Source organism: Theropithecus gelada, chromosome 20 (genome assembly GCF_003255815.1).
Source record: "Theropithecus gelada isolate Dixy chromosome 20, Tgel_1.0, whole genome shotgun sequence".
Classification (NCBI taxonomy): domain Eukaryota; kingdom Metazoa; phylum Chordata; class Mammalia; order Primates; family Cercopithecidae; genus Theropithecus; species Theropithecus gelada.
The window spans coordinates 48460995-48479577 of record NC_037688.1 but is presented as its reverse complement, the minus strand read 5'-3'; the positions used below and the strand labels follow the sequence as shown (position 1 = coordinate 48479577).

The 18583-nt window shown below is 51.0% G+C and overlaps 1 protein-coding gene across 4 annotated transcripts in view; it reads right to left on the bottom strand.

The window, feature by feature from the left end:
• Nucleotides 1-15994, bottom strand: part of CDIP1 (cell death inducing p53 target 1) — a 30741-nt gene extending 14747 nt beyond the window's left edge. The window contains exon 1 of one of the 4 annotated variants that reach the window (XM_025369836.1): nucleotides 15871-15994. The gene's annotated coding sequence lies outside the window, so the exon portion shown is untranslated. Of the gene's footprint in view, nucleotides 1-15505; nucleotides 15665-15870 lie in introns of those variants that run through there. The other 3 variants (XM_025369838.1, XM_025369839.1, XM_025369837.1) reach the window with 3 other exon arrangements.
• Nucleotides 15995-18583: the final 2589 nt, after the last annotated feature.

Genomic DNA, 18583 nt, shown 5'->3' with positions numbered 1-18583 from the left:
GTCATTACAAATATACAGCATAAACAGGTGCAGTAGCTCACACCTGTAATCCCAGCACTTGGGAGGCCAAGGTGGGAGGATTGCTTAAAGCTAGGAGTTGAAGATCAGCCTGGGCAACATAGCAAGATCCCATCTCTAAAAAAAAAAAAGCAGCAGCTAGGTATGGTGATAGAAACCTGTGATCCCAGCTACTTGGGAGGCTGAGGCGGGAGGACTGTTCTAGCCCAGGGATTCTAGGCTACAATGAGCTATGTCACACCAATGCACTCTAGCCTGGGCGACAGAGTGAGACTCCATCCCCCTCCACCACAAAAATATATCTCTACAGTTCCTTAAGCCTGAAGGAACACAAGTTCTCTTCAAGTGATCCATGATCAAAAGGATCATGGCTTTCTTTTTTTTTTTTTTTGAGACGGAGTCTCGCTCTGTCGCCCAGGCTGGAGTGCAGTGGCCGGATCTCAGCTCACTGCAAGCTCCGCCTCCCGGGTTTACGCCACTCTCCTGCCTCAGCCTCCCGAGTAGCTGGGACTACAGGCGCCGGCCACCGCGCCCGGCTAGTTTTTTTGTATTTTTTAGTAGAGACGGGGTTTCACCGCGTTAGTCAGGATGGTCTCGATCTCCTGACCTCGTGATCCGCCCGTCTCGGCCTCCCAAAGTGCTGGGATTACAGGCTTGAGCCACCGCGCCCGGCGATCATGGCTTTCTTTAGGTCACACGACACAGCCTCAGCCAGTGCAGAAGTCAAGGCATGGGGAATACCCCCTGGCGGGAAGGCTGGAGCAGATGCTTCTGTAGTTAAAATAGGCCCCAAGAGAAGAGCAGCTGGTTGCCTTGGAGCAAGGGCACATTCTTCTGCGACCCCAGTGTTCATTTCAGCATGACCACTAGCTCAAGGAGGAGCTGAGGAGGACGATGGTGTGCAGTGAACGTCAATAGAGCATGCACTGTTTGGATGCAAGTGCCCAGCACAGGGACACAAAGGAAGTGCTCCAAGTGAGGAGGTGCTCAAAAGGGAGCCTCTGTTGTGAGACTGTTCCCCCCAAACCCTCTCCACCATGCCCTACCCAAACCAGGGGATAATCCAGCCACCCCAGTCCATGTGGAACCAGGGCAGGATTCCCTGTGGCCTTTCAGCAGCTGACCAGAAGAATCCTATTCCCAACACTGGGTGAGGAAGAGGGAGGAGGAGGCCCTCCACAAAGGTCCACTCAGTTGCAGAGCAGTCTCTAGTGAGGCTGAGCCCTCCCAAGACTCAGGGAGGTTGCCAATGTGTCCCCTTCTCTGGGACCGTTGTCCCCAGCTGCCAAGTTCTAGCAAGGCAGGCCTGGGAAATCCTGGACATGGCCCATTTCCCATTGTCCTGATGGAAGCAGGACGAGAGACAGTCCCTCCCTCAGATAACATCGCTGGTGGCTCTGAACCATTTATTTATTTTTATACTTGAACATGGGTGTATCTAATACCTTGGGAATTCTCAACACTTCAAAACAAGCTCAACCTAAGTCACAGAAAGGACCAGAAAACAGATCTGGTTTTCCTATCTGCTGGCTTTCTTCCCACCCAACCCTGCATGCTCCTCCTTGACCATGATGAGTCTCAGCAGAGATAAGACACCAGCCTGGCCAGGCACGGTGGCTCATGCCTATAATTATGGCACTTTGGGAGGCAGAGGTGGGCCGATCACAAGGTCAGAAGTTCGAGACCAGGCTGGCCAACATGGTGAAACTGTCTGTACTAAAAATACAAAAATTAGCTGGGCATGATGGTGTGCGACTATAATCCCAGCTACTCGAGAGGCTGAGGCAGGAGAATTACTTGAACCCGGGTGGCGGAGGTTGCAGTGAGCCGAGATCACGCCATCGTATTCCAGCCTGGGCAACAGTCCGAGACTCTGTCTCAAAATATAAAAAATAGCTGGGCACGCTGGCTCACACCTGTAATCCCAGCACTTTGGGAGGCCAAGGCAGGCAGATCACAGGTCAAAAGATTGAGGCCATCCTGGCTAACATGGTGAAGCCCTGTCTCTACTAAAAAAAAAAAAAAAAATTAGCCAGGCATGGTGGCGGGCGCCTGTAGACCCAGCTACTCGGGAGGCTGAGGCAGGAGAATGGCGTGAACCCAAGAGTTGGAGATTGCAGGGAGCCAAGATTGCACCACTGCACTCCAGCCTGGGCAAGAGAGCGAGACTCCGTCTCAAAAAAAAAAAAAAAAAGATAAATAAAAAACAAAATAAAAATAAAATAAATAAAATAAAAAAGACAAAAAAGACATCAGCCCAACCACATGGCCCCAAACACCACTATGCCCTCCAACAGAAGCATGAGCCCTGTGTCACAGGCAGAGCTACAGGGGCAGAATCTTGCACCAAGTGGGGCACAGGCATCAGACCCCACGCCTACTACCCTGCCCTACCACCTGACTCTCCAGTCTCAGATTTTTTTTCCATCTGTGATATGGCGGCAGGAGCAGCCCCTTATCAAGAGTTGTGATGAGGCACAGGAGAGGCCATGGGTGAAGGGCACACCACTCAGCGCCTGCCACACAAGCCTGAGAGAGGAAGTACACAAGAAAAAAGAAGACACTGTTGCTTTCTTTTTTTTTTTTAGATGGAGTCTCGCACTGTCGCCCAGGCTAGAGTGCAGTGGCGCAATCTCAGCTTACTGCAAGCTCCGCCTCCCAGGTTCACGCCATTCTCCTGCCTTAGCCTCCTGAGTAGCTGGGACTACAGGCGCCCGCTACCACGCCCAGCTAATTCTTTGTATTTTTAGTACAGATGGGGTTTCACTGTGTTAGCCAGGATGGTCTCGATCTCCTCACCTTGTGATCCACCTGCCTTGGCCTCCCAAAGTGCTGGGATTACAGGCGTGAGCCACCGCGCCCAGTGACACTTGCTCTTAAGCAGAAGCAAAGTCAGTCAGACTGGAAGAATGGTTCTAAACCTAAAAGTAGTAAGGCCTCTAGGAACTATGATGACGACAATTACTGTGCAATTTATATCACGCTGAATTTTAGTCAAACCTCCTGGCAAACCACTTCTCACTTGACACTCCGTCCACAGCACGGGGCCACAACATAGTGGATCGGTACAACTTTTCTGGACAGCCTTGCTACCTGTACACTCTTGACTCAATTCCACATCAGGGTATTCGTTCTAGAGGTAAATGGACATGTGAACACAGATTCACAGGCAAAGATGTTTATGTGCACTACTGTCTTGATGTTCAAGAAAATGGAACTAGTTACATGCATGTGATTATCTATATAATGTAACTGTATTCAGCCCCTAAAAAATGATATAGTTTTTTTTGGTTTTGTTTTTTGAGATGGAGTCTCGCTCTTACTGCCCAGGTTGGAATGCAATGGTGCAGTCTCGGCTCACTGCGACCTCCGCTTCCCAGGTTCAAGCAATTCTCCTGCCTCAGCCTCCCGAGTAACAAGGATTACAGGCACCTGCAACCACGCCTGGCTAATTTTTGTATTTTAGTAGAGATGGGGTTTCACCATGTTGGCCAAGTTGGTGTCGAACTCCTGAGCTCAGGTGATTTCACCCACCTTGGCCTCCCAAAGTGCTGGGATTACAAGCATGAGCCACCACACCTGGCCAATGATATAGATTTTTATTGACATAGACAAATGATTTTGATATAGCAGCGAGTGAATAAAAAAGCAGTAGCACAGTGTGATTCTTCTTTAGATGTATTTACATACATAGCATATTTTTTGTCTTTGTTTTTTCCTTTTTGTGGAGAACAGGGTCTCGCTATATTGCCCAGGCAGGTCTTGAACTCCTAAGCTCAAGCTATCCTCCCGCCTCTGCCTCTCTAACAGCTGCGATTACAGGCATGAGCCACTGCACTCAGCCATACCACATATTAACAGTTTTTCTGGGCAGTAAGAGTTTAGGGGATTTGTTTATATGTACGTACACATAAACTTTCTATTGATGTGTAGTTTCTACTTTTTTAATGGTGGGCAGCACCCTTACATGATTCCTTCCTCAAAATGCTCATTATATGTCAGACACAGTGGCTCACGCCTATAATCCCAGCTACTTGGCGGGGCTGAAGAGGGAGGAACAATCAAGCCCAGGAGGTGGAGGCTGCAGTGAGCCATGACTGCACTGCTGCACTCTAGCATGGATGACAGTGGGGAACCCTGTCTCAAAAAAAAAAAAAAAAAAAAAAGCATGGCCACAGTGGCTCACACCTGTAATCCTAGCACTTTGGGAGGCTGAGGCAGGCAGATCACCTGAGGTCAGGAGTTCGAGACCAGCCTGGCCAACGTGGTGAAACCCCATCTCTACTAAAAATACAAAAATTAGCCAGGTGTGGTGGTACATGCGTGTAATCCCAGTTACTTGGGAGGCTGAGGCAAGAGAATTACTTGAACCCAGGAGACAGAGGTTGCAGTGAGCCAAGAGCGCATCATTGCGCTCCAGCCTGGGCGACAAGAGCAAAACTCTATCTCAAAAAAAAAGTGGCCGGGCGCGGTGGCTCAAGCCTGTAATCCCAGCACTTTGGGAGGCCGAGNTTTGTCAAACATCCACTAAGTAAAAGAGCCTGTGTTTTTCCTAGTATTGCTGGACTGTAAAAAAAAGATAAGAGTTTTCACTTGCCAAAGACAGATATATGCAAAGAAAACTTAAGAAAGAGGGGTAGCTACCAGATAAAATGTGATGGTTTATGCACATCAGCTGCATAAAAATAATTTATAATGAAAAGAAAAATAATTAGCTTTCTAGTAAAAAACATCCGTCGCAGAGCTCCTTAACCAAGTAAATCATTAATATTACTTGCACTAGGACAAATTTTTATGATGTGCTGATGCACAAAAGAAGGACACAGCATCACCACTGTGACATTTTCTCCCAGAAGTAAATTGTAGTCCGAATTTAACCATAAAGAACCATCAGTTTTATACCAAGTTCAAGATACAGGTATCTCCCATGTTGTGTAAGTTTTAATAGTGATTTTTTAGGCCGGGCGCGGTGGCTCAAGCCTGTAATCCCAGCACTTTGGGAGGCCGAGGCGGGTGGATCACAAGGTCAGGAGATCGAGACTATCCTGGCTAACATGGTGAAACCCCGTCTCTACTAAAAAAAAATACAAAAACCTAGCCGGGCGCGGTAGCGGGCGCCTGTAGTCCCAGCTACTCGGGAGGCTGAGGCGGGAGAATGGCGTGAACCCGGGGGGTGGAGCTTGCAGTGAGCCGAGATCGCGCCACTGCACTCCAGCCTGGGAGACACAGTGAGACTCCGTCTCAAAAAAACAAAAAAACAAAAAAACAAAAAAACAAAACAAAAAAAAAAAAAAAAAAAAAAAACAACATCAAAAAAAAAGTATACTCCTCCTCAATCCAGAAACACACCTCAGACTACATAATCTAGTTTCACATACAGGAGAAAATGCACTGTAGAGCAAGCCAGAGGCCTGGACTGGCTAGTGGCCTCCTCTCTGAAGTCAGCCCCTTCTGGCCTTTACGTAGGTCTCCCATGAGTTTGGTCAAATGAGTGAGTTCTGCCAGATCACCTCCCGGTACTCCAGGCAAACGGAAAGTTTAGATCTGTAAAGCTGGAATGTAATGACCTCAAGGTCCTGCTAGCCTAGGAGACCCTGCCAGGAGACCCAGCGGGAGGTCACCTGACCAAGGAGGGCAGGTAAGAAAGTCCCCACTGGATGCAAAATGAAAACAGGAGTGATGGAGCCCATGCTGAGGACACAGTCCTGGCCTCCCAACTGGTCCAGTGATCTCGTTGGGACTCTGAACTGCCTCCCAGGCAGATCGCTGCTCAAGAGCTTGTTCCTGCAGGTCCTGGCAGAGAAAATGAAGGAAGCACAGACAGGAGAGGAAATGCAGAGCAAAAGGAAAAAAACAGACACAGCACAACCACAAGTGAATAAACAAGTCATCTGCACCTGTCCCACAGGCAGGGCTTGGTAACTACAAGGCTAATTTTAGAAACAGCATGAACCTAAAGAACCATCACTTAAGCACTCAAAATGGAGCCCTTAAACAAAATTCTTTCGTCTGCCTGTATCGGGCAGACCCAAAATGGACAGTCTTGGGTTGACTCTGTTCAACCAGCTGTCTGTTGGGTGAGATCAAGACACATCATTGCAATCTACAAAAAAGCACCAAGCAGGTAAGTGCAGTCAAGACATGTGGCCACTCACAGTCACCCAGGTGGAAGAGTCTTAATTCAGACACAAATGTCTCCTGGCCCTCCTTAGCCAGGGAGCTGGGCTCTGCCTGCAGCCAGGCCTTGCCTGAGTCCCCCTATTCCGTGGGTCGGGGTGGGATGTAGAAAAGCAAACCTCTAGGCTTTCTTCCTCCAAATGTATCAGTCACCATACATACCTATACACAAGAGCTCCCCTTCCAGCAATTTTCCCTCAGAACAGTGAGGAGAGTGGCTCATCCCTAAAACATTTAGGTCTCTCATGTTACAGGGTGTTCTTTTTTTTTTTTTTTTTTTTTTTTTGAGACGGAGTCTTGCTCTGTCGCCCGGGCTGGAGTGCAGTGGCTGGATCTCTCAGCTCACTGCAAGCTCCACCTCCCGGGTTCATGCCATTCTCCTGCCTCAGCCTCCTGAGTAGCTGGGACTACAGGCACCCGCCACCGCGCCCAGCTAGTTTTTTGTATTTTTTAGTAGAGACGGTGTTTCACCGTGTTAGCCAGGATGGTCTTGATCTCGTGACCTCGTGATCCGCCCGTCTCGGCCTCCCAAAGTGCTGGGATTACAGGCTTGAGCCACCGCGCCCGGCCTACAGGGCATTCTTTCAATTATTTTGTAGACAGTTCTGCTGGGTGAAGAAGGTGCTCTAGGAACTGAGAGTGGGAATCTAATTTGTATTTTATACTACATTAGTGCAACAGTATATTTTGTGTATGGAAATTTAACTAAGTTCCTATCACTCTTAGTTGGCATCTGACCCTAAGAATTCACTCATACTGGCTGGGTGTGAAAAACAAACTGAATTAGTAGTTTACAGTGCATTATATGAAATAGTACATAGGCTGGATGCGGTGGCTTACGCCTGTAATCCCAGCACTTTGGGAGGCTGAGGCGGGCAGATCACTTGAGGTCAGGAGTTCGAAACCAGCCTGACCAACATGGAGAAACCCCATCTCTACTAAAAATACAAAATTATCCAAGTGTGGTAGCATATGCCTGTAATCCCAGCTACTCGGGAGGCTGAGGCAGGAGAATCGCTTGAACCCAGGAGGCGGAGGTTGTGGTGAGCTGAGATGGCGCCACAGTACATTCCAGCCTGGGTAACAGAATGATACTCCGTCTCAAAAAACAAAAAAAAACAAAAGGCCAGGCACAGTGGCTCACGCCTATAATCCCAGCACTTTGGGAGGCCAAGGTGGGCGGATCATGAGGGTCAGGATGATCGAGACCATCCTGGCCAACATGGTGAAACCCCGTCTCTACTAAAAATACAATAAAATTAGCTGGGTGTGGTGGCGGGCACCTGTCGTCCCAGCTACTCAGGAGGCTGAGGCAGGAGAATGGTGTGAACCCAGGAGGTGGAGTTTGCAATAAGCAAAGATCCCACCACTGTACTCCAGCCAGGACGACAGAGCAAGACTACATCACACACACACACACACACACAAATATCTCAGCACTTTGGGAAGTCAAGGCAGGAGGATCGCTTGAGACCAGGAGTTCAAAGCTACACTGAACTATGATTGTGCCACTGAACTCCACCTGGGCAACAGATTAAGACTCTGCCAGGGAGAGGAGAGGAGAGGAGAGGAGAAGAGGGGAGCGGAGGGGAGGGGAGGGGAGGGGAGGGGAGGGTATATAGAAGTTTATGAGGTTGGTACAAAAGTAATTGCAGTTTTTGCCTGTTCCTGTAACTTGAAGTCACATCTGGCCCTGAGTTCACTCATGCTGGCTGGGACAGAAGACTTATTCTGGAAGCTTGGGAAAACAGGAGGTCACGTCATGATTGGGATTGCCATCTGCTTGGCCATGTATATATTTCTCTATGACTCAGACATCAGAGACCAGGTTGGAGTGCAGTGGAGTAATCTTGGCTCATTGCAACCTCCACCTCCCAGGTTCATGCAATTCTCGTGCCTCAGCCTCCACGCCCAGCTAGTTTTTTGTATTTTTAGTAGAGACAGGGTTTCACCGTGTTAGCCAGGATGGTCTCGATCTCCTGACCTCCTGATCCACCTGCCTCGGCCTCCCAAAGTGCTGGGATTACAGGTGTGAATCACCGCACCCAGTCTTTTTATTTGTATTTTTAGAGATGGGGTGTCGCCATGTTCGCCACAGTCTCAAGCTCCTGGCCTCAAGTGATCCTTCTGCCTTGGCCTCCCAAAGTGCTAGGATTATAGGCGTGAGTGACTTCGCCTAGCCAGAGACCACCTTTTGGAGGTTGAAAGGCCATCAGAGATGACTGAGTCCAAGTCTAAGCTGCCATTCATTTCTGTCTTAAATGTTTACTAAGCACCCATGGAAGACAGGTGCCCTGTGAAGTGCTGGAGATGACCGTGGGCGAGCAAGCAGTGGCACAGACTAGGGAGCGCTCTCCGAGGAGAGAAGTGGCTGCCCCAGGTGCCTGGAGATGACAGAGCCAAGACAGGACCTCGGCTGTCCTGACTCTTTCTCCTTCCACATCACTGTCAGCCCTCTTTCTTTTCTCACATATTCTCCAAAAACGGTTTTCAAAATACACTTGAGTGGGATCTCACACTCCCGATTAAGTGCTTCACACGCTGCAGCTCATATGGAATTCCACCACATGCGTTCTGTTTACACAGATTTCACGGTACCCAGGACAAAAAGCTGAAGTGGCGCTGCCCAGTCCCCTGCTTTCCCTGAGGAGGGAAATGGGACACAGAACTTGCTATTTCCTCAGGGCTGAGGCCCCTCCGGGCCTCTGGCAGTGGGAGTGCCTCTGAGCTAATAGGCAATTCAAGGACTTTAGAGGACAGTTTGACTAATGAGGTCTCTGCTCTGCTAGTTGACTGTAGAACCGAACCCACTAAATGTGTACTGAAGAATTCAGCCCTGCATGCAAAACAGCACCCCCAACACTCAGGGAATGACAGAGCACATGCAGACCATGGTCCCTGCATCTTGGCTCTTAGGAAGATGAGACGACTGAAATGCAGGCATGGTACCATCATTTTATTCAACCAATAAGTATGGACCACACACTATGTGTGAGGCATTTCCTAGGCACTGAAGATGGCAGATCAACATCTGTCTTAACGGCATGCACCTTCAGTGGGGGGTTGACTGGAGGGCATAAAATACAGAACTAAAACAGCGGGCCCGGCACAGAACAAAACGTGGTGTGGAGGAAGGAAGATCAAGGAAAGGGTTGCCGCAGGGCTGCAGTTCTCACCAGGGACAGCTCCACTGAGCAGGGAACACTCCTTGTGTTGGAGGATGGGTGGGCCAGGTCCTCTGGCCACAGCAGGATGCCCACTTTTACCTGATAAGCCGAGAGGCTTGCAGAGAGCTTGGGAAATCATGCTGTCCCGCAATTCTCCATTTTCTGTGCTCACCTGCGATGCTAATCCAGTCCTTCAAAGTTCTGACATCAAGTAGGTGGCTCCTAGAGCTAAGGACCCAGAGAGCACTTGGCCACCACCTTCAGCAGGTAGAGTTCCTTTTTGGCCAGTTTTACTGGGGCCACAGAGAAACGTGTCATGGTATGGCCACTCTCCCTGCAAAGCAGCTAAACACACACCACAGAACCTGAGCTTGACCATGCTGGGGACAGAAACTAAGGCCTGAGGTCAGGTGACACAGAATGCCTGGGGAATCTGAGACCTGAGAAGTGCTCACTTGAGGCCTTCACCCCTGAACAGGGCAGGACTCTTCAGGTTCAAGGATGAAGCCGTTTCACTCAGCAGAGCCATCACCATCCAAGTTCCTTTCTCTCTTTTGTTTAAGTAACTACCTGTTTTAAAAAACTCATCAGATCCTCCATGGAGGTCACTCACCTTGTTGTCCCTGCCCTCAGGGAGCTGCAGATCCACCTGGCAAGATAAGTGACACTTGAGAAGAACATATAAAAAATACAGCCGGGCGCGGTGGCTCACGCCTGTAATCCCAGCACTTTGGGAGGCCGAGGCGGGCGGATCACGAGGTCAGGAGATCGAGACCATCCTGGCTAACACGGTGAAACCCCATCTCTACTAAAAATGCAAAAAATTAGCCGGGCGAGGCGGCGGGCGCCTGTAGTCCCAGCTACTCGGGAGGCTGAGGCAGGAGAATGGCGTGAACCCGGGAGGCGGAGCTTGCAGTGAGCCGAGATTGCGCCATTGCACTCCAGCCTGGGCGACTAAGCGAGACTCTGTCTCAAAAAAAAAAAAAAAAAAAAAAATACAGGGGCAAGCCCAGCAGGAGCTGTTGCCTCTGTGACAGCAGGTGCTCCAGCAGAGGAAAGGGGAGGCCTGTCAGGGGCTTCAAAGCTCTGCAGGGAGGTGGCCAGGGAGTTCTAGGTCTAGGGCAAGAGAGTCATTCATAACATGCAGAATTAGAAAGTTGTGATCAGGGCCATCTTCCAGTCAGACCCATAGCTCCTGGAGGGCAGGGTCAGGGCTTGGGGCCAGTTTCTCCAGGGCACCAGGCAGCCTGTGAAACATGGGTGAGTGCGTGGATGGGCCACAGCTTGGCTGCTGCTCCAGGCAGGAACTCTGCTCTCCAGCCAGCAGACCCTTCTGTTCACTTCACTACCATTGCCAAGCTGGATAGCTGAGAGGCGCTCCAGACCTTTCTCGTCCCCTTAAACCATGACAAGTCAGCAAGTCCTACTAACTCCATGTTTCAAAGGCCCTCAGATCCACTATCTCATCTAACAGTTAAGGGTGACAGGGAAGAGTCTGGACTTGGACCATATCCCAGATCTATCATGACCCCACCGGATCATAACTCACACTCCTCCAAACGATCTCGTGCCCCCACCCTTCCCAAGCCCACCCCTGTACTCTTTCCCTGACCTCCAAACACGCCCACACCCCACTTCCCCGTAAACGTGGGCCTTCCTGAGGATTCCCCTGCCAGGGGATTCTCCGTCCCTTGTCTTATCTCCCCTCAAGAATCCTGGGACTCTCCCACTTGTATCGTTGGGCTCTGCTTGGCGCCTGGTCCATGTGTGTTGAAGAAATGAGTGCAGAGGTTTGGGGTTAACCTAAGTGGACCTCCTGTGCCATTCTTTTTTGTTTGTTTTGAGACAGTCTCTCACTCTGTCACCCAGGCTGAAGTCCAGTGGTGCGATCTTGGCTCACTACAACCCCCAACTCCCGGGTTCAAGCAATTCTCCTGTCTCAGTCTCCTGAGTAGCTGGGATTACAGGTGCGTGCCACCATACCCAGCTAATTTTTGTATTTTTAAATAGAGACAGGGTTTCACCATGTTGGCCAGGCTGGTCTCGAACTCCTGACCTCAAATGATCCACCCACCTCGGCCTCACAAAGTGCTGGCATTACAGGCATGAGCCACCGCACCCAACCCCTCCTGTGCCATTCTTAACCCAAAGGCCACTGCCCAGGGCAAAAACACAGCCGCAGCCGAGATGGACTCTACTGCCTCCTCAGGAAAGTACTTATGTTCACAGCCAAAAATCCAGGCAGGAAAAAACACCATTTCTTGAATTCTAGTCAACTTCGTGACGCAATGATCACAATGGGGCCGGGAGAGCCCACGTCTCCCGCAGCTGCTCTCGCGCCACCCCTGCTGTTTCAGGGCCAGCCGTGGGCCCTTCTCTGCCATTATTTGGCAACCATGGGCAAGTCACTTAGACACTCTGGCTGCTGTCTCAGCTGGCCAAGTCCTGCAGTGCTGCCACCTCCCTGGCTGACAGGTGAGAACAAAGCATGTTCACAGGGCCATACTCTGCAAAGAACCCCATTTCCTCCTGCTTCCCCAGCCTGTGAGGCTGTTGTTTGCATGTTTTGTTTTGGTTTTTTTTGGGTTTTGTTTGGTTTTTTCAGATAGAGTCTTACTCTGTCACCCAGGCTGGAGTGCAGTGGCACAATCCCGGCTCACCGTAACCTCCACCTACCAGGTTCAAGTGATTCTCCTGCCTCAGCCTCCGGAGTAGCTGGGATTACAGGCATGCACCACCATGCCCGGCTAATTTTGTATTTTTAGGAGAGACAGGGATTCTCCATGTTGGTCAGGCTGGTCTCAAACTCCCAACCTCAGGTGATCCACCCCCACTGGCCTCCCAAAGTGCTGGGATTACAGGTGTGAGCCACGGCACCCGGCCTGCATGTTAATCAGAATTGCGACAACCAAGCTCACTTTCTTCCTGAAGTAATATGGGTTGGAATTCTCCCTAAACCCTCCCAAGGCAACTCTCGCACCCTTCTGTACCTACTTCCACCTGCCTTGTTCTCTTTTCCTTCTTGGGGGAAATACCCAGACACTGGGACTAGATCTAAATTGAGACTTAATTAGCACTGATTGAACAATTACATCTCAGGAAGACCCCCAGTGTTCACTGAACCCCGTTACACCTCCTTGCAGTAAGAATCGATGGTATTAGATCAATGTACAGACCAAGCCAGGTCTCACCCACAAATCAGGAGCACTGAAAAGGGGACAAGAAATGTTTTCTGGAAAAATGATACAGTATTACCAAAAATGCATCACAACTACTTTCAAGGGAAGAATCAGAATGCTGCTGGACCCTGTCACCCTGCACTGCAGTCTTTGTATTGGTTTTGCTTTGTCTGCCATCAGGGGACCTTCATTTCTTCAGCACTAACAGCAGATGCAGGCCTTCCTGTGGCCTGGGTGCTGCTCTTCACCTATCACAGATGCGGCGAGCAAGGCCTGTCACACAGCTTCAATGTGACGGAGAGGTCTCCACATCCAGGCAGCCCTGGTCCCAGGACACCACCACTGTCACCAGACCACTACCTGATGACTCAAAGAGTAGGAGAAGTGGTGACCGGGGCCATCAGGCCCACAGGAGCCGCCAAATCAGTGTCTCCCAGAGTGGACAGCCCTCTGGGCATGGGGAGGTTCTGGCACAGGCCCTAGGCACCCCCACCTCTGCTGCACTGTGTCGCAAGGTAGCCTCTACCACCTCCCACAGAGACTGTGGCTGGGAGACTCCTGACTAGGCAGAGACAGAAACAAATTTTTTGTGGGATCCTAGAAAGGAGCACATTTCCATTTTGAGTAATCTATTTCCAAGTCCCCTCGTGGGGGAAAGGGAACCTCCTGTCACCAGTGCCAGCCTGGCTCACTCTCTCCATCCTCCCCATGGAGCACCAAGGTCCTCTGCAGAGCTCTCCCTGCCTGCCACCTTCTCACCAGCACTTCCTCCACCTACAGGACAGTGACATGCTATAAAATGCCACAACTTTAACCGCCACATTTCCATGTCCTCTATGAGTAAAAACATGTCCTTGCCCTTGGAACCACATTCCTCAAAGTGCAGACAAATTTGCACAGTGCGTCTCTTTTCTCTCCCACTCAGGCAGCTGAGTAGGCTTAAGGGCTGGCGTTTGTGGCTAAGGAACAAAGTACCTGGGCCCAAGGGTCTCAAAGCCATGGCCTCCAGTCCATCAACACCATGAGCTCAATGACACTACACAGCCCAGTTCTCCTAGAGCTTAGAAAACACACACTGAACTGGTAGGTTCAAGGTGGACAAGCTTACAGTGTAAGGAGCCGACACGGAGCTGCAAGCTGATGACTAGCTTCAATTACTGCCAACGTGATCTGCTGGGGCAAGCTGGCCTTTGGGACGCATTCCGTTAGCTACTTCTCAAAACAATTTTGTTCCCTGAAGTATTACTTTACATTACACAGTCAATGTTCTGCTCTTATGGTGATTCTAGAACCATGGCTAGCTGCTCTTAAATCCTTGTAAGAAGTCGGGCACGGTAGCTCCTGCCTGTAATCCCAGCACTTTGGGAGGGTGAGGCGAGAGGATCACCTGAGCCCAGGAGTTAGAGATCAGCTGGGCAAAATAATGACACGCCATCTCTACAAAAAAATAAAAAATTAGTCGGGCATGGTGGCACATGCCTGTAGTTCCAAGTACTCAGGAGGATCGCTGGAGCCCAGGAGTTCCAGGATGCAGTGAATGTGACAGCACCGCTGCACTCTAGCCTGGGCCACAGAACAAGACCCTGGCTTTAAATAAATAAATGAATCCTTGTAAGAGAACCTGTAAAGCTCTTCCCTGGTCCTCCCATCCTGTGGAAAACCTCCAAACTCCTTCAAATTCTCAAGGGTGAGAGAAGGGTTTCTAAATACCCAGGGCTTCCATTAAGGTAAAAACCATTCGGAAGATAAAGAAGTCAAACCCAATAAACAATTCTAAGACTCTAATTAATGATATGCATGCTTATTTGGGAGGGAAAGGCACTGATATCCGCAACTTACTTTGACACAAAAAACAAGAGGGACTACTGGGTGGACGGATATGTGATGAAATACAATAAAATGTTAATTCTTACATTCTAGGGGGTGGTCTGTGGGTGTTCACAACTTTTATATGTTTCACGGTTTTCATAAACAAATGTGTACAGGGAGAGTCTTCTGACACTGGCAAATGACTGGGCATAACCTTTCCGATTAAGGGCAGAGGGCAAGGCAGAGCTGGCACGCCTCCCTCCACCCAGTTCTACCTAGATCGGCCCCAAGGGAAGCAGCAAAGAACCCAGGAGAGCAGTCACCTGCCCAGGCACCGCCCTGCCCAGCATCAGGCTCCAGAATACAGAAGAAACTGGGAGAAACGCTACGGAACGTCCCTGTCCCGGGCCCGCCATCCTCCTCACTGGGATAGGTTCTCAGCCCCAGCTGCGCCCGGGAATCATCTGGGGAGCCTACTAAATGCAGATTCCCGGGCCGCGCGCCGGAACTACAGAATCGCAACACCTGGGGTGGGGCCCAGGAATCTGCCCGTTTCCCAAGAGCCCCCGGTGGTTCTGACGCAGAAGATCTTGAACCCACCTTTGCAGGAACTCACAGCCGCTCGCCCCATCTCACCTAACACCTGTTGAGAAGCCCCCCAGGAACTCGCTAAGCCAAGGTCCTCGAAGGCGCGACTCCTAGCCCAAACCTAGGCCAGGCTGTCGCCATCTCCGCCAGGGATGCGCGGCCGAGCGCCACATCCCGACTCCACACGTCCGCAAGCCCGGCGCGGGTGCAGGACGCTGCTGGGCTCCGGGGCGGCCAAGGTCACCCGCTGGGCTCGGCAGGGGCTGGCTCCGCCACGGGGCTCCTCCCCGACCCCCTTTCCTTGAGAAAACAACTCCCGCCCCTCTTCTCCCCGTCTCGCACTGCAAGACGGAGATGGCAATTTCCACAACCTTCTCTGACAGAAAACCGTGCGGGCGAGCAGGCTGCCATTCCAGGCGCACAACCCCGCGGCACATAGCGGGGCGCCCGCCCGGCCCAGCCACCGCAGCGTCTTCGACACCCCCAGGGCCGCGCTAGGTCTCGGCAGCGCCCCGAGGAGAGGACGGGCCCCGCCATGCCGCGCCCCAACCGCCGGCCCTGCTTTACCTCCAGAAGCCCGGTGCCCGAAGCCGGCCGAACGCTGAAAGGTGCCTGGGTCCCGACAGGAGCCGGGAGAGTACAAGACCCTCAGCCCCGCGGGGCTTTGCGCGCACAACGAACCACCCCCCGCCCTAGCCCCACCGCCCAGAGGCTTCTAGGACTTGTAGTCCGCCCGGTCGACCCCCAGCGCGCTCTGATACTAGGGACTACGGTGCCCAGCATGCACCGCGCAGGCGCCACGGGCTGGGACGGGGAGGGGTCGCCACAATCCGAGGTCACGCCCCGACCTGAGGGGCTCGGCGCCCAGACCGTTACCCCGGGGAGGAGGGCTCCCCCGTGAAGCCGTCTCCGAATGCATCCCGGCGACTCACCGTCCCCGCAGCCCTGGGGCAGCGGCCGCAGCGGCAGGACCGAACGCCTCGGCAGCTGGCGGTCGCACTTCTGTCACAAGGAGGCGGGTAGACTTTGGACCAGGGCCGAGGCCCCGGGCGTCACGGCGGGGGGGCGGGGTCTCGGGAGGCACGTGATGCGCCGTGGTTACGTCAGTGGGAGGGAAGGCGATTTGGCGTGGAGCAGGGGCTGAGCACGTGGGATGTTCGGGGCCTATTTGCCCAGTGTATGCGAGGCTGGCGAACAGGGAAAGAACCCTCCCTGTGAGTGCCTCTTCTTCACCCATGCCAGCAACAGGCATCTTCCTCCAGGGCTGCATGTTTTTCCTTTATGCGACTAATATTTATTGAGTTTGGGAGGTGCATTACATAAAACCTTGAACCACACAGTCACTGTCTCTGCGCTCGAAACTGCCTTTGCAAAAATTACAACGTAAAATTATGACAGTGAAAGAGAGCTGAGCTAACCCACTCCATTTTGCTTCTAACCTCCAGGTTGTCCTTGTTCATTCCTAGGCATAGGCGGAACTAACTTTGGGAGCAACTTAGTTTATAGTTTAATATTGAAACAAAGTAACAGCCCTTTCCCAAAACAAACCCCCTTCTTGCCTGAGAACCAGGTTTCCTTTGTAAGACTAACATTAGCTACAAAGTTAGAAATTATGGTTTAGGGCCCAGCTCAGTGGCTCACACCTGTAATCCCCGCACTTTGGAAGGCTGACACAGGTGAATCACTTAAGGTCAGGAGTTGGAGACCAGCCTGGCCAACATGGTAAAACCCTGTCTCTATTTAAAAATACAAAAATTGGCTGGGTATGGTGGCACGCACCTGTAATCCCAACGACTAGGGAGACTGAAGCCCAAGAATTGCTTGAATCCAGGAGACGGAGGTAGCAGTGAGCTGAGATTATGCCTCTGCACTCCAGCCTGAGCGACAGACTGAGACTCCATCTCAAAAAAATAAAAAAGAAAAGAAAGAAAGAAATTATGGTTTAGGAGTCATGCACCCAGAGGCCACAAGATTCTAAAACTCCCCAGTTGATCCTAGGTGTAATATCACTATTGTAAAACCTAAGATTGGTACTCTTAGGTATTTTTCTGACCCTGCATTCTGATGCACCAGCCAAGGCCACCCAGACCTGTAATCTGACTCAACCAGTTCTTGCATCCTTCAACACCCTGTGATTTCATCTCCCACCCCACCAATCAGCACTCCCTGCTCCTTGGCAGCTTATCTGCCAAATTACCCTTGAAAAACTCTAGGCTCGGCCGGGCGCGGTGGCTCAAGCCTGTAATCCCAGCACTTTGGGAGGCCGAGACGGGCGGATCACGAGGTCAGGAGATCGAGACCATCCTGGCTAACACGGTGAAACCCCGTCTCTACTAAAAAATACAAAAAGCTAGCCGGGCGAGGTGGCGGGCGCCTGTAGTCTCAGCTACTCGGGAGGCTGAGGCAGGAGAATGGCGTGAACCCGGGAGGTGGAGCTTGCAGTGAGCTGAGATCCGGCCACTGCACTCCAGCCTGGGCGACAGAGTGAGACTCTGTCTCAAAAAAAAAAAAAAAAAAAAAAAAACTCTAGGCTCTGAATTTTCAGAGAGACTGATTTCAGTAATAAAACTTTGGTCTCCCATTTAGCCAGCTCTGTGTGGATTAAACTCTCTCTCTCTGTTGCAGTTCCCCTGTCTTGATACGTTGGCTCTATCTGGGCAGCCAGGAAGATGAACCCACTGGGTGGCTACTTGCTCAGGCACTTCCTTTGTTACAGACAGTATACAAGGAAACCACAAAATGCCCAGGACTGTGAAGGAGAGGAAGGGATTCCCTAAGAGAGTTACAGGGTGGGGCCTCTAGACAGGGAGGTTAGAAAAGGCCTCTCAGAGAAGGTGATGCTGAGGCAGAGGCATGAAATTGAAAAGACATTCTATTCTGGAAGGGCATTCCAGAAGGAGAGATTGCCTTGGGTGAGAGAGTCAGCAAGGTGAGGATGTCAGTGGGGCAGGCTAGATCCAAATCATGTTGAGATTTGTAGGTCATTTTAAGAACTCTGGCCAGGCATGGTGGCTCACGCCTGTAATCCCAGCACTTTGGAAGGCCAAGGCAGTCGGATCACTTGAGGTCAGGAGTTCAAGACCAGCCTCGCCAACATGGTGAAACCCCGTCTCTATTAAAAATACAGAAATTAGCCGGGCCCACGTGCCTGTAATCCCAGCTACTTTGGAGGCTGAGGCAGGAGAATTGCTTGAACCTAGGAGGCAGAAGTTGCAGTGAGCCAAGATCACACCATTTGGCTCCAGCCTGGGAAACAGAGCAAGACTGTCTCGAAAGAAAACAAAACTCTGGATTCTTCTTTCTTTTTTTGAGATGGGATCTTGATCTGACACCCAGGCTGGAGTACAGTGGCATGATCATAACTCACTATGACTGTGAACTCCTAGGCTCCAGCAGTCCTCCCGCCTCAGCCTCCCGAGTAGCTGGGACTACAGGCGTAAGCCACTGTACCTGGCTGGAGTTTGGATTCTATTGCAAGTGGAATTTAAAGTCCTCGAAGAGTTTTAAGCAGTAGAGTTACAATCAATCTTCATTATTTACGGGTTTTGTGTTTGCAAATTTGCCTACTCACTAACATTTATTTCTAATCCCAAAATCAATACTTGTGGTGCTTTCTCATTCATTCGTGGACATAACGATCCTGCA